Below are 15224 nucleotides of genomic sequence, written 5' to 3' on the forward strand. Positions count from 1 at the left end.
ACTTCTGTTTTGGGGGTTTTTAAGGCATCAATTTTTAAAATGTAAAAATAATACTCAAACAGTAAAAGAAATCCCTAGTCATCTCCCTATTGCTTTCACTCTATAATGAGCAAAGCATTAAACTAAAAAGTAAAGCTCAGAGGACTGACTGGAAGAGACCTGAGAAATCATCAAGTCCAACCTCCATCTTTTAAAGAAAAGGAGACCAAGATCAAAGAGAAGTGACTTGACCAAGGTCATATTGATATTAGACAACAAATACAAAACTTGGCTCTAAGTACTGTGATCCAGAGGATGGGACAGTCCATAGCAACATATTTGGGAGAAGGATTTCTGACCTCTTGAATATCACTTGTAGCTGCAGGGGGGGAAGAAGGGAGACAGAGGGGTAGGAACCTCAACTTCTTGAACCCCAGTCTTGCTTCTAAGACCATTAGAACATGTTGATTCTCAAATGATCCTCTGTGACCCAGGGCTCTTTCTCCTCACATTAGGGAGTTCCAGTCTGGCTCTTCCAGAAAGGACTGCTGACCTTTGGGGAGAGGTGTGTGCTCCTTAACATGTCTTTGAGTAAACAAAAACAGCCTCCAGGTTTTCCAACAGTCCCTGCTTGTTTTTCCCTGGAGTGTTCAATGGAAAAAATAACCCATGTAGAGTGAGAGTGGACAGCAAGCACCCCAGAGGAGGGGAAACCCTGCCTTCCCAGACCTCTGCCTGGCGAATCCTCCCTGCTCAGCCCCTTAGGGCCCTATTTGTTAGAACTTGGTCTTTCTTGGGGCAGGGGTTAGGAGTGGGGCATGGGAGTGATGGGAGAAAGGGATCAATGAACCAAAACATTTTCAGTTGCTTCAATAAACCTGGGTCATATTTCCCATCCTGATTATAGGTCAGCAAAATGTTAGAGGGGGAGGATGGGGAGCAGGAATTGAAATGTTCTGTTTTCCATTCCCCACCCAATCCACTTTTCTTCCTCATGGCTGGGCAAGAGCCCTTTGCTAGAGGAGAGAAGGAATTAACTAAGCATATCCTTTACAGAGGGGTCCCTGAGACAGATTTTTTTTTCACCGGGGTTAACATGGACTTCCCCTTGATCTCTCCTCTACCTCTGTTTTCATCTTTTCAGAGTCACTTCTAAACAGAGAGGGTTTTTCACACTTGGAGTTCTCCCTCTCCCTCCTCCTCCTCCATCTCCTTGGTCCTGCCAGAGTCTGATTCTAAGGCCAGGAGTCCAGCTGGCAGCCACATGAAAGGACTTCCTGTCAAGATCCCACAGAGAACAGAGCCTGGAGGCTACTCATGGTTCTGGCTCTGGGCCAGGGTCCCTGAACATGGTGGGGCCACAGAAACTTGGCCAGAATGGGCAAGCCGCACAAGAAGTGGGGGGGGGGGGAATAAACCACCCCACTGCTTCTGAATCACAGGGCCCAGAAGAATAGAACCCCTAGTCTCAGAGACCTAGAAGTCTGAATAGAAATGGGAGGAAAGAAAGAAGGGTCAGTGCCTGGAAACTACCTTAGCAGATTCTGCAGGAATAACCAATGGACTTAGCAAAAGGATGTTTGAGTTCTTGAATATTGCTTTGGATAGCACTTTAGATTGGTGGGTAAAGGAAGAGGTAAAAACAGGATCTATATAATTTCCCATGTATTGGCAAAAAAGAGAGATAGCAGAGGTTTCTGGGGAAGGGGGGTTCGTGGTACACTGAGGGGCAGGGTGGTACTATGAAAAGTGCATTGAGTTTGAAGTCAAATGACATGGGCAAGTCACTTAACCTCTTCCAGTCCCAAGTTCTATTTTCTAAATAAGGGGATTCAATTAGATTGTCTCAAAATTTCTTTCTTGCTTTCAGTTCAATATATGTGATCCTGGCCCTGCTCAGAGACACTAAGAGGATATCAGACAAGGGAAGACACAATCTTCAGGGAGGTTCTTGAACTTAATGCATATGGAAAAGTAGCCTGCACTGCCCTCACTTCCCTTTCTGATTCTTCACCAAGACAAACCATCCCTGTCCCACAGTGGTTAAGAGCTGCCCTATTTCAGTATCATAAGGTCATGGATCTAAGATGAAGGAGGAATCATAAGATCATAGATTTAGATTAGAAAGACAGCTTAAAAGTCATTTACTTCAACTCCCCTATTTTATTGGTAGGCAAATTAAGAGAGGTTGTGACTTATCTTATGTCACATTGTTAGGGGACAAAGTTGGAGAATCCCACTAAGTAAAAGGTAATAAGGAGCAAAGTGCTAACTTATAACTTTGGTGCAGAGGGCAAGCAAGAACAAAGCATACCCTGAAATCAACTTTGCAATTCATGATGTAGAAAAATAATACAAGATGCAAAAATTTCCATTGAGTAGAAAAGCAGAATCAAAGACACAGCTCTGGAGAGTGGACATGGAGACATTTCTTCCCAGGTCATCTTGTGCAGTCAGTGGTAATAAATTAAAATTTACTTTATTTTGTATCCATTTAATTCTGTACCCAGAGGGTAAATTATCCCCATTATTATTATCCCTGCTCTAATTGTAGCTCCTGAGCAGGTAGGTAGTGCAGTGGAGAAACCACTGTGCCTGAAGTCAGGAAGACTCACATTTGTGAGTTCAAAGTCTGACTCCAGACATTGTGTGACACTAGGAAAGTCTTAACCCTATTTGTCTCAGTTTTTTCATCTGAAAAATGAGCTGAAGAAGGAAATGGCAAACCACTTTGGTATCTTTGCCAAGAAAAAAAGACCCACCAAAAAAGTCACAGAGAGTCAGACATGACTGAAGTGATCAGACAACAAGTTATAGCTCTGGTAAATGACAGAGATAGGATTCAAAGCCAGTTCCTCTGACTCCAAAACCATACAGGACCTAGTTAAGAAAAGGTGTGAAAAGAAGCAAGTCGGATGGTTTAATGGAAAGGGGAGATCTGCCATATCTACAGTGCCAACATCTACAATGCCAAGGTGTTTCTCTCACCATTTCTCTCACATCACGAAACATCGACCTCTAACCTATAGTCTATAATCTCACATCAGGAAGGTACCTAGGAGATCATCTATCTCACCCCATACCTGAAAAAGTATCCCAACAAGAACTACAATATCCTGAAAAATGATCTCTGTTTGGAGATATCCACTAATGGGAAGATCATTACCTATTTAAGTAACCTTGTTTTTTTAAAAGTTCTAGTTGTGATGAAGTTTTCCTTATATTGAGCTGAAATATGCCTCTGTCAATGCTCTTAGTTATGCCCTTTGATGTCAAGCAAAATGAATCTAAATCCTGACCCTGGAGTCAAAAAGACCAAGGTTCCAGTCTCACCTCTGATATATACCAGCTGTATAACTACAGGCAAGTCTCTTAATCTCTCACTGCCTCCTGGAAATGTCTTTTAAAAACTATCATCTTGGGGGCGGCTAGGTGGTGCAGTGGATAAGAGAACTGGCCCTGGAGTCAGAAGTACCTGAGTTCAAATTCGACCTGACACTTAATAATTACCTAGCTGTGTGACCTTGGGCAAGCCACTTAACCCCATTGCCTTGCAAAAAAAAAAAACCTAAAAAAAACTATCATCTTTCCAAATATCAGTTTCTTCAATCAGCAAAATGAAAGGATTGAACTAAATAACTCTGAGGTACTTTCCAGCTTAGATCTATGATCGTATAATCCTATAAATTACAGAAGAGATCCTTTTGAATTGGTGAAAGTTATGACACTGATGAAATCATGAAAGTGGGACAGGGAAAGATAGGAGGAGGGGAGAGAGAGAGACAGAAACAGAGAGGGTCAGAAAGAGAGAGAGACCCACAGAGACAGAGACAGAGATTAATAATAAAAATAATAATAATAGAGTCCTTCTCAACAGGCTTCCAGCATTACCAAGAGTTCTTCTACCTACAGGGTAGGGGCTAGCACTCAAATTATTCCCTGCACCTTAGCATCTTTGGCATTTCTGACATTTGCTTACTAATTGAAGGACCCTTGGGGGAGGTGTCATCCACTGTGGACAAATGAGGCACCAGCCCCTCAGTCCCTCAGAGCTTCAGTTTTTTTCATTTGTAAAATAGATGTAATACTATCTGCCTTAAAGTTGTGTGAGAATCAAATGAGACCTTAAAATATCAAGATCTTTGCAGGCAGCATGGTAAAATGAAGAGACCTGGCTTTGGGGTCAGAGGACCTCTATATCTTACCTCTGATTCTTTTTTATCTGTGTTTCTGAAGGTAAGTGACTTAATTTTCAGGGGCCTCAGTTTCCTCAACTGTAAAATGAAGGGGCTGGATTAGGACCAGCTAGGTCTGAGCTTCCTTTCAGTTTTGGAGTTTTATAATTATAAAGTATTGTATCATTATGAGATATGATTGTTTAAAATGAACTCGGATGGGATGGGAGGAGAAAACATTGGACTAATTCCTTTAAGAAAATATAATTTTTGTCTTGTTATTTGTATTCTTCTTACTCTGTCTTTATTAGTCTGAAGGAAACAAGGGACAGAAAAAGGAGATGGGGAAAAAGGGTACAGCTTTCTGCCAATATCCAACTAAGTAATCAGACTGTCCTCACTTACATCATATTTTCTGCAGTGAAATTTCCCTTCAAAATCATTGGAATTAATTAATCCTTCAGTCCCCGCCCGTTCCAGATAGGTCAAAGCTTGGGAAATTGAGGGTGGGAGTGGGGAAAGAAATCATCACTGCTTATTAAAGGAGCAATTATCAATAGTCCCAATTAGACAACTCCCCTATATAACATGAGGTCCTTATTCTTGCCTTCTAGACGTTTTAAATTCCTGATTTCTCTGGGACCAAGGGATAGGGAGTAAGCCCTGGCATGGTTAATTATCTAGGGACACTATGGTCAGGTGAGTAGAGCTAAACTCCCACAGGGTCTTCAAAGGCCTCAGATCTGGTCAATTTTGAGCCAAGCTCAGAGAGATCCAACACTTCTTTTCTCACTATGAAGCCCCAGATGGGGGGGATGTTTTAGATTACAGTGAGTTGGACGAAAGAAATGCTGTTGAGAAGGACCTTGGCAGACAGAGAGGCCTGATCAGATGAAGAGAAGTGATGAAAACTAAGCCACAGCTGTGGTCTCTGGGGAATTTTTCTCTCTCACAGGACTGGAAGAGCCAATGTCAACATTTCAAAAGGAGAGGACAGGTATTAGAAAAACAAATGTCATGTGGAAGATGAGCTTACAAAGAGTTATGTCTTGAAGCAGGAAACAGTTTAATTCAACTAGTATTTAAAATTTGTTGATATATTTTATTTTGCTATCTTTTATATTAATTTTGTTATTTTTAAATTTAAATTTCATTTTTATATTAATCTTTTCCCATATCCCTCCTTTTTTCCAGAGAGCCATCCTATATAATAAATATTTTAAAAGAAAAAAAGAAAACAAGGGAAAAAAATCTATCAACATAATCAATACAATAAGGGCAAAAATCTGAAAATAAATGCAATGTTGCACATTTATGGACCTCCCACTTCTTGGAGGAGAGTAAGGGGAGATGTCATCTCATGTAGTTTATTTGGGGAAATGCTAGTTTTTATAATTTTGTGACATTTACTTTGGATTTCAGCCAACATTCACTAATTGCCTACTGCAGGCAGAGTGTGTGTGTGTGTGTGTGTGTGTGTGTGTGTGTGTGTGTGTGTTGGGAAGATACAAAGGACAATATGGCCCTAACTTTCTGAGGCTTGTGTTAGGGAAAACAACTAGGTCTTTCAAGAAATTTGTCATATTTCATTAGATAGATAGATAGATAGATAGATAGATAGATAGATAGATAGATAGATAGTTTTTCAGCATTTATTCTTATCAACCTGAAACCTAATCAGGAAAATTTTTTTATCTAATAAAAGTTTTTATTTAATAAGACATTTCTTATGCATATCTAGACAGGAGTTATACATAAGTAACTCTTATACAAAGTATTACCTGATGAATGTACTAGAAAGGTATAAGACAAAGTGTGACCTGAAAGGGAATTAGTGAGAAGGTGTTAGGTTATTACCAATGGGAGAATCAGGAAAGATTCCTTAAGAGATGAAAGCATTTAAGTAGGATTTTAACTATCAATGGATAAGACATCACCAACTAAGGAGAAGACTTGCAGCCCAAAGGAACAGCATGAGAAAGGGAAAACAATACATGACATGTTCATTTATTTAAAGGTAGAAGGGGTATTACAGGTCCTAGGGTCAACTCTATCATTTTACAGATGAGGAAATTGAGGCCCAGATTGGTTAACCATGGCTTCACATTGCAGCTAGTGAGTGTTTGAGGAAAGATTACAACCCAGGTCTTCCTTTTTCCAAGTTCAGTGCTCTTTTCACTGTGCTACAATAATTATTTTTAAAATTCCATTTTCTTTATTGTTTCTTAAATTTTTATATTCTTTTAAAAATTTTAAGTTCTAAGTTATTTCCCTCCCATCAGCCCCTTCCCCACTCATTAAGAAAGCAAGAAATATGATACTCAATATACATTTGAAGTCATGAAAAACAGATTTCTCCATTAGCCATGTGGTTTAAAAAAAAAAGGCAAGAAAAATAAAGTAAAAAAATATGCTTCCATCTGCACTCAGAGATTATCAGTCCAGAGTTCATCTGACATAATTCTATACTTTATTAATCTTTGATCTCATCATTGAGAGTATTCTTGATCTGGTATGTATCATACACGCCCCAGAAAATTTAAAAAAAAATTCAAGGCCTTGAACATTGTCCACCTTATCAATGCCCTTCTTAAATTCTGGTGCACAGAACTGAACACAATATTCCATATGACGTTTAACAAGGACAGAACAAGAACAGAAAGGGGATTTACTCCCCTATTCCTGGAAACTAAATCTAAACTAGATCATAGAGATTACCTAATTTTCCCTCTCATTTTACAGAATGTCCAATGAAGGAATTTGTTTTGCATGACTGATTATGCATTTTTATTACAAGGAACTGTTCCCCCCTCCCAATGGGGTAGGGCTAGGAGGGAGAGAAAATCAATATCTATTATTTTTTTAATTTAATTAAAAAAATAAAAGAGGATGGGTTGTTTCAAGAGGTGGTGAGTTCCTCTTCACTGAAGGGCTTCAAGCATCTATTAAACATCTATATGTGTCAGTCCTTATACTAAGTGTGAAAGCTAGAGATACAAAATTGAAATAGTCCTTAATTAATGACTCTGGACACATGGATCAAAAAAGGAGCCTAGAACTAATAAGGAACAAACTTTACTGACCCTAGATTACCACAAATGTCACCAAACAGTATTAGTCATGTTTCATTTTATGGGAAAAAAATACTACCATATAGTGCTGCAAATTTAGAAAATATAACTGTTAGCATTTTCTTACCCTTTCATACTCTCCCCATCCCAGTGATTATCCCAGGTAGTCATTACCCCATTCCTCACCCACCACTGCCTGCTCCTTTATTTCAGTTCCCTTAGTCCATACTCTCTCAAAAATCACTCCATACCTACCCATTTCTTGCACTGTGATCTCTAGAATGTTCCATAGGTAACAAATTTTGTCTTTTCTTACTCCTCCCTTCTGGCACCCACTGAGATCTTACTCCTTCCTATTGACTGGTCATCCCTCCCAGGATGGATTTTCACATATAATGCTCTACTCACTGGTGGGGGAATTGGAATATTTCTTGCTTTCCATTGCCACTTTCAGACTCTCCTTCTACCACCATTACCCAGTAACCTTTCCTCCTTTTAGGGTCATTTCATCTAAATTTGTCACCCATCAAGATTCTGGTAACTGTTATCTACTGATTCCTCCAATATCCCCCCTCCTATATTTTCTGCCTTCATACTAAAGGAATTCAAGATAGACAGACAGATAGACAGACAGAGACAGACCAATAGATAAAATTTACCTCTTTCCCATGCTGTCCATTTTAGCTACACATAGCAATGCTCATATGGTTTATCTTGCCATCACCCAAAGTGTTCCAATTCCATGTTCATGAACTGTGAAATTCCTTTTCTTTGATCATAATCTTTCTATCTTTCCCTCTGTTTTATGGCCCCTAATCCTGTTCTCTGTCCTCATCATGACTTCTAATCTCTTCACCCCTCATTTTTTTCTCCAGGCCATCACCTCTACACCTGGACTCTCAGTCTTTCCATGTTTCAACGCTTTAGTGATTCATTTCAACCCTCATTCTCTACTGCATTCAAGTTTTGCCTTCTCATACTATCACTGATCATGCTTTCCAAGCTCCTATCTTGTATTCTTCCCATAGCTCATTGCATTTGTTTGTATTTATATGTTGTTGGACAAAGTTAGAGAAAATTCTGAAACTGCTGACAGGATTACTACAAATTTAAGTTACACACAATTTGACAAAAATTACTGGAAAAACTGGAGAGCATGGGGGTGGCTAGGTGGTGCAGTAGATAAAGTGCTGGCCCTGGAGTTAGGAGTACCTGGGTTCAAATCCGGTCTTAGACATTTAATAATTACCTAGCTGTGTGGCCTTGGGCAAGCCACTTAACCCCATTTGCCTTGCCAAAACCTAAAAAATAAAATAAAATAAAAATAAAAAAAACTGGATTGCAGTTTAGCAGAAATTAGGCCTAAACCAACATCTCAAACTGTATACAAAAATAATATCGGGGCTCATGATTTAAGTATAAAGGGGATATCATAAGCAAATTAGGAAGCATGGAAAATTTTACCTGTCAGATCTATGGATAAGGGAAGAGTTTGTTTTGTTTTTGCTATTTTGCAAACCAATGGGGTTAAGTGACTTGCCCAAGGTCACAAAGCTAAGAAATTATTAAGTGTCTGAGGCTGGATTTGAACTCAGATCCTCCTGACTCCAGGGCCATTACTCTAGCCACTGCTACTGCACCACCTAGATGCCCCTAAGGGAAAAGTTTATGACCAAACAAGCAATAGAGAGGATCATGGGAAATAAGATAGATAAATGTGATGACTTGAAATTAAAGTATTTTTGCACAAATGAAACAAAGCAGCCAAAAGTAGAAGGAAAGCAGGAGGAGCAACTAGGTGGCATAGTGGATAGAGCAACAACCCTGGTGTCAAGAGGACCTGAGTTCAAATCCAGCCTCAGACACTTAATAATTACCTAGCTGTGTGACCTTGGGCAAATCACTTAACCGCATTTCCTTGCAAAAACCAAAAAAAAAAAAAAAAAGGAAAGCAGGAAAGTGTGTGGGGAGGTAGGGGGGGTAGGATTTACAGCAAGTTTCTCTGATAAAGGTTTAATTTCTCAAATATATAATGAACTAAGTCAAATTTATAAAAATAAGAGTCATTCCCCCATTGATAAATGATCAAAGAATATGATGTTACTGGAGGATGAAATCAAAGCTATCAATAATCACATGACCTAAATCATGATTGATTATAGAAAAGCAAATTAAAACCACTCTGATTAGCTGTGTGACCTTGAGCAAGTCACTTAACCCCATTGCCTTGCAAGACAAAACAAAACAAAATAACCACTCAGAGTTATCACTTCACACCTATCAGATTGGCTAAAGATAACAACAACAAAAAAAATGCTAGAGGGAATGTGGAAAAACAGGTACACTAATAAACCATTGATGTAATTGTGAAGTGGTCTAGTCATTTTGGAGAAGAGTTTGAAACTATACCCAAAGGTCTATAAAACTATATAACCTTTGGACCCAACAATACCACAACTAGGATTGTATCCCAAAGATATCAAAGAAAATATTTGCCATAGTTCTTTTTGTGGTGACAAAGAATGAGAAATCGATGGGATGTTCATCAATGGTGAATGACTAAACAAGTTGTGATTATATATATATATATATATATATATATATATATATATATATATATATATGTATGTATATATATATATGTATATGTATATGATTTGATGGAATACAATTGTGCTATATGAATGAAATGAGGGAAAGACTTATATAAATTCATAATAAAGTGAAGTGAGAAAAGCCAGGAAAACATTATACACAGAAACAGAAATATTGTAAAGATGATCAACTAGGAAAGACTGATCAATACAATGATCCAAGACAATTTCAAAGGACCCATGAAGAAAAATGCTATCTACCTACCACTAGAAAGAGATCTGAGTGCATATTGAAGCATATTTATTTCACTTTCCTCTCTATTTCTTGCTTTTTATTTTTTTATTTTTACAGCCTAATAACAATTTTTTTTAAATTCAGCTATGCAATCTCAAGTGCAGCAAAGAAATTCTTTTAGATTTTCCCAATTAAGTATTCTACTTAACACTAAATAGCCTTTCCATACCTTTTCATTTTTCCTCAGACTTTCATGTACTCTCTCCCTCTACCCTGTCTCCTGAGAACTTTTGAGACTCTAAGTCACCTTGATATTCTTATTTCTCAAGATTATCATAATATGACTCTCTCCGGGTTTTTGTCTTCCCAATTCTACCACTCCTGATTCTATTTTACTGGATCTTCATCCATGCCTGCTAAGCATGAGTGTCCTCCAAGGCACTGTTTTGGGCCCTTTTCTCCCTCCATAGTTGATGACCCCATGGATTCAATGATCATTTCTATAAAGATGATTCTCAAATCTGTTTGTCCAGTTCTAACCTCTCTCTCCTGAATCCAATTTTGTATCTTCAACAGATTTAGATGTTCCATAAACATCTTTTTTTAATTAAGAGATTTCCAGATTTATTTTTTAAATTTTTTTTGGCAAGGCAATAGGGTTAAGTGACTTGCCCAAAGTCACACAGCTAGTCCTATGAACATCTTAAGTTCAAAATGTCCAAAATGGGATTTATTATCTTTCCCCTTGTCCCCTAACCTTCCCCTCTTCTTAACTTTTCTATTACTGTAAAAAATACCACCATTCTCCCAGACACCCATGGATGTAATCTCAATTTCCCAGACTCCTGGGATTCTTTTAAACTCTACATAGCCTATTTCAATTATGTGCACATAAGGATCAGACTATTCATCAGGAAGAGCTCTTGACCTTATATATCTGTGTTGAATTCTAAATTTGTCACTAAACTAGAATCACAAGATGACTAATCCTTCAGTTCTTGAGCTGTCCATCCTGCCTTGGGATGTTAAGAGGCAAGATAGATTCACAGATGATTTCTTGAGCTTAACCATTTCACAGTCAGGAGTACATTTCTTGAAGCTAATGATTGATTCCCAGAGCTCCAAAAATAAGGAGATACATTCTCATAAAGGTTACTCAAGGTAAACATCATCCAAAGGAATATGGAAAATTTCTTAGTTAGCTGAGAGATTAAATGCACTGAATCTAATTCAAATGAAATTTTTCAAGTCCCTTAAGTAAATTACAACCTGCTGGGGGGAGGGGGTCATAGAGAGAGGAAAACAACTCAGTGATCCACCATGTTCACAAATAAATTCAAGATTATAGGGGTGGAGCCAAGATGGCAGTGTGAAGGCAGGAATTCTTGGAAACTCGTTCCTCAGAAAACTCCAAAAGCCATCAAATTATGACTCTAACCAAAATTTAGAGGGGCAGAAGCCACCAAAAAACTGAGTGATAACAATTTCCCAGTCCAAGACAACTTAGAAGTTCCGCAGGAAAGGTCTGTTTCACTGGAACCATGGGTTGGAAAAAGCTGTGGCAAGGACAGCCACAGCTACAGCACAGCCAAACTGAGTGTCTAGATCCCTGGGAATGCCTGGGTCCATGGCAGAGGGGTCAGTTTCTGGACCTCCTGAGCCAGGGATCACCAGGAACAGCTTGAAGGAGTGGTGAGAGAACTCTACCACAGTAGAGTGAGTGTGGAGAGAGTACTGGCCTTAGGGCAGCCCTGTGGTAAGAACCTGTAGTGGGAATCCAGGAAGTCAGTCTGCACCGCCAGAGTGTAGCCCACAGATGATAAGGGAGTTGAGGGAGACTGCAGAGGTCCCTCTGCTTTCCCTGGGGCAGGACTCAGCTGTTTGCCCACACCCAAATCCAAAGTTTCCATACTTCCATAGCTGAGCATGGACCTTCCACACAGCTCCAGGGCAGAGGGGAGGGCCTGTGGTCATCCACATACCAAAGCACAGGCAAGAGACCAGTCAAAGTCTCTCATAAGACCTTGGAAGAATTAAGGTCCCTGTGGGGTGTCCGACAAAACTCCAAAGCCTTGGAAGTGCAGTAAATCAGTCATAGGCTGAGGAAATAAGCAAACAAAAGAAAAAGAAGAATCTGACCATAGAAAATTACTTTGGTCCCATGGAAGATTCAGAAGATGACAAAATCAAAGCTTCTGTACCCAAAACCTGCAAAAGAAATGGAAAATAGACTCTAGCTATGAATGAGCTCAAAAAAGACTCTGAAAAGCAATTAAGGGAGAAAGAAGAAAAATTGGGAAGAGAAATGAGAACGATGCAGAAAAATCATGAAAACCAAATCAGCAGCTTGGTTAAAGAAATACAAAAAATACTGAAGAAAATAATAAAAACCAGTTTGGGCCAAATGGAAAAAGCAACACAAAAGGTAAATGAGGAGAAGAATGCCTTAAAAACAGAATTGGCCAGCTGGAAAAGGAGATAAAAAAAAGTTCTCTGAAGAAAATAACTCCTTCAAATGCAGAGTGGAACTAAAGAAAGCTGATGACTTTGCAAGAAATCAGGAAGAAATAAAACTATTCCAAAAAGAACAAAAATTAGAAGAAAATATGAAATATCTCATTGGAAAAACAACCAACCTCAAAAACCAATCCAGAAGAGATATTTTAAAAATTATGGGGCTACCTGAAAGTCACGACCAGGCAAAGAGCCTAGACTTCATTTTTCAAGAAATAGGATAGTAAAATTGCCCTGAAATCCTAGAAGCAGAGGGTAAAATAGAAATTGAGGGAATTCATCAATCACCTCCTGAAACAGATCCCAAAAGAAAAAATTCCAGGAATATTATAGCCAAATTCCAAAACTCCCAAGTCAAAGAGAAAATACTGAAAGCTTCCAGAAATAAACAATTCAACTACCATGGCTCTATAGTCAGGATTACACAGGATCTGGCAGCATCTACATTAAGGGCTCATAGGGCTTGGAATATGATATTCTGGAAAACAGAAGATCTTAGTTTACAACAGAGAATCAACTACCCAGCAAAACTCAATATCCTCTTTCAGGGGAAAAGATGAACTTTCAATGAAACAGGGAAGTTTCTTTTTTTTTCAAATTTTGCATAGTGTTTTTTTTTTAAGTGTAATGTAAATCATTTAAAAGAGGGGACTTATGTGATATTTGGTCTTCTGGAAGCTAGATTCTTTTTATGCATCCACTGTTTTTTGAACTTCTTAGCACTTTGTTTTCTACCCAGTCCCCAATTATTATTTACAAACTGAACTGCAGGTTTTTTAACTGGCAATCTCTTGTTGTCAAGGAAAAGAAATTTTTTTACAGTTGTTCTGTTGCTTCCTCTACCATATAAATATTTCTGGATGAAGCCTTTGGCTGCTTGTTGCCTTAAGTCTATCAGATCTTGGTCCTTTAGTCTACAGGCCATGTACTTCTTCTTTACTCATATAGGGAACATTTTGTCTTCTTTTTTCCCCTTGTTCTCACTTTCCATATTACCTTTTTCCAGTCTAGGTAATGATTCATTTATTTTAGTCTGGGGAGCTGTAGTTAACTCCTCTAGAAGAGTGGCAGGAAGTAGTTTTCTTTTCTTCTTCTCTGCGAACAGCTCCTGCCACTTCCTCTTCTCCTTCAGGAGCTCCTTGTCCCTGCACAAGGCATCCCCCAGGCACTTTTGGTCTTCCTTCGCCTCTGCTTAGCACTGGCCAATGCCACCTCTTCTGGAGCTTCATCTTCATCTTCATCATCTTCCTCCTCCTCCTCCTCCTCCTCCAACATCTCGGCTGCTGGGCCATCATTGAAGAACTCTAGATTTGGCTCTTCTTATAAGTCTTCCTCCTCCGTGTCTTCCTTGTCCCCCAGATCAAACTCTTTCTGGCCGACAATGTGGGGCAAGATCTCCACAGCCGTAGATTAACCATCTTCCCGAAATGGGACTTTTAAACTTTCCTATTGAAACAACCAGAGCTGAACAGAAAATTTGATCTCTGGTGAATCAGAGAGGGCAGATGAGAGGGACTAATTATGAGGAATTTAATGATGCTGAACTGTTTATATTCCTGCATGGGAAGAAGATACTAATAACTCATATGAACTTTCTCATTTATAAGAGAAGCTAGAAGGAGCATATATAGACAAGGCACAGGAAGGAGCTGAATACTATAATATAGTAAAAAGATGGAGTCAATGGATGATAAAGGAAAGAGCTGGGAGGAAGAGAAAGGAGAGGAAGAAGGGGCTAAGATATTTCATATGAGTCAAGAGAGGGGTGGCTAGGTGGCTAGGTGGTGCAGTGGATAAGAGCACCAGCCCTGGTGTCAAAAGTACCTGAGTTCAAATCCGGCCTCAGACACTTAATAATTACCTAGCTGTGTGGCCTTGGACAAGCCACTTAACCCCATTGCCTTGCAAAAACCTAAAAAAAAAAGTCAAGAGAAAACTCTTTTAATGGATGGAACAGGAGAAGGCGAAGGGGAAATGAGTGAGCCTTCATTATTATCAGAAAGGACTCAGAGAGGAATAACATGCACACTTAATAGGGTATAGAAATCTATCTTACCCCAGAGAAAAATGAGAGGAAAGGGACGGGATAAGGGGGAACGGGGGAGGGAAGAGGGGGAAGTAGGAGATAGAAGAGAGGAAAGATTGTGAGAGAGGGTACTCAGATACAGCACACTTTTGAACAGGGACAGGGGGAAAGGACAGAGAGAATAGAATAGAGTGGAGGAAAATACAGTTAGTAATAGCAACTGTGGCAAAAATATTGAACCAACTTCTTTAGTGGACTCGTGATGAAGAAGGCAATTCATCCCAGAGACAGAGGCATTGGAATCTGAACACATGCTGGAGTACATTTTTCTCTCTCACTGCTCTCAAGTTTTCTCATCTTTTGGGGGGAGAGGGGGGTTTATATTTACTCTCACAACAAGATTATTATAATAATATAAAATAAATAAACCACAAAAAACAGTGGAAAAATAAATAAATGCAAAATTATTTGAGGAAAGAAAGAGCACAAAATGGGGGCATCAATATAGTTCTTTCTAAAAGATAGAATTTGAGCTGTCTTGAAACAAATAAGGAATTCTAAAGAACCTTTTAGATATATGAAAAATTCAACATAAAACTCTTGCCAAAAGATATATTGTACTGGCATTTG

At 38.9% G+C, this 15224-nt stretch overlaps 1 pseudogene; it reads right to left on the reverse strand.

Moving 5' to 3' along the window:
* Nucleotides 1–13206: 13206 nt before the first annotated feature.
* LOC141515573 (U3 small nucleolar RNA-associated protein NOL7 pseudogene) lies at nt 13207–14019 on the reverse strand (annotated as a pseudogene).
* Between the last annotated feature and the right edge of the window lie 1205 nt (nt 14020–15224).

This window comes from Macrotis lagotis, chromosome 1 (assembly GCF_037893015.1).
Source record: "Macrotis lagotis isolate mMagLag1 chromosome 1, bilby.v1.9.chrom.fasta, whole genome shotgun sequence".
Taxonomy (NCBI): domain Eukaryota; kingdom Metazoa; phylum Chordata; class Mammalia; order Peramelemorphia; family Peramelidae; genus Macrotis; species Macrotis lagotis.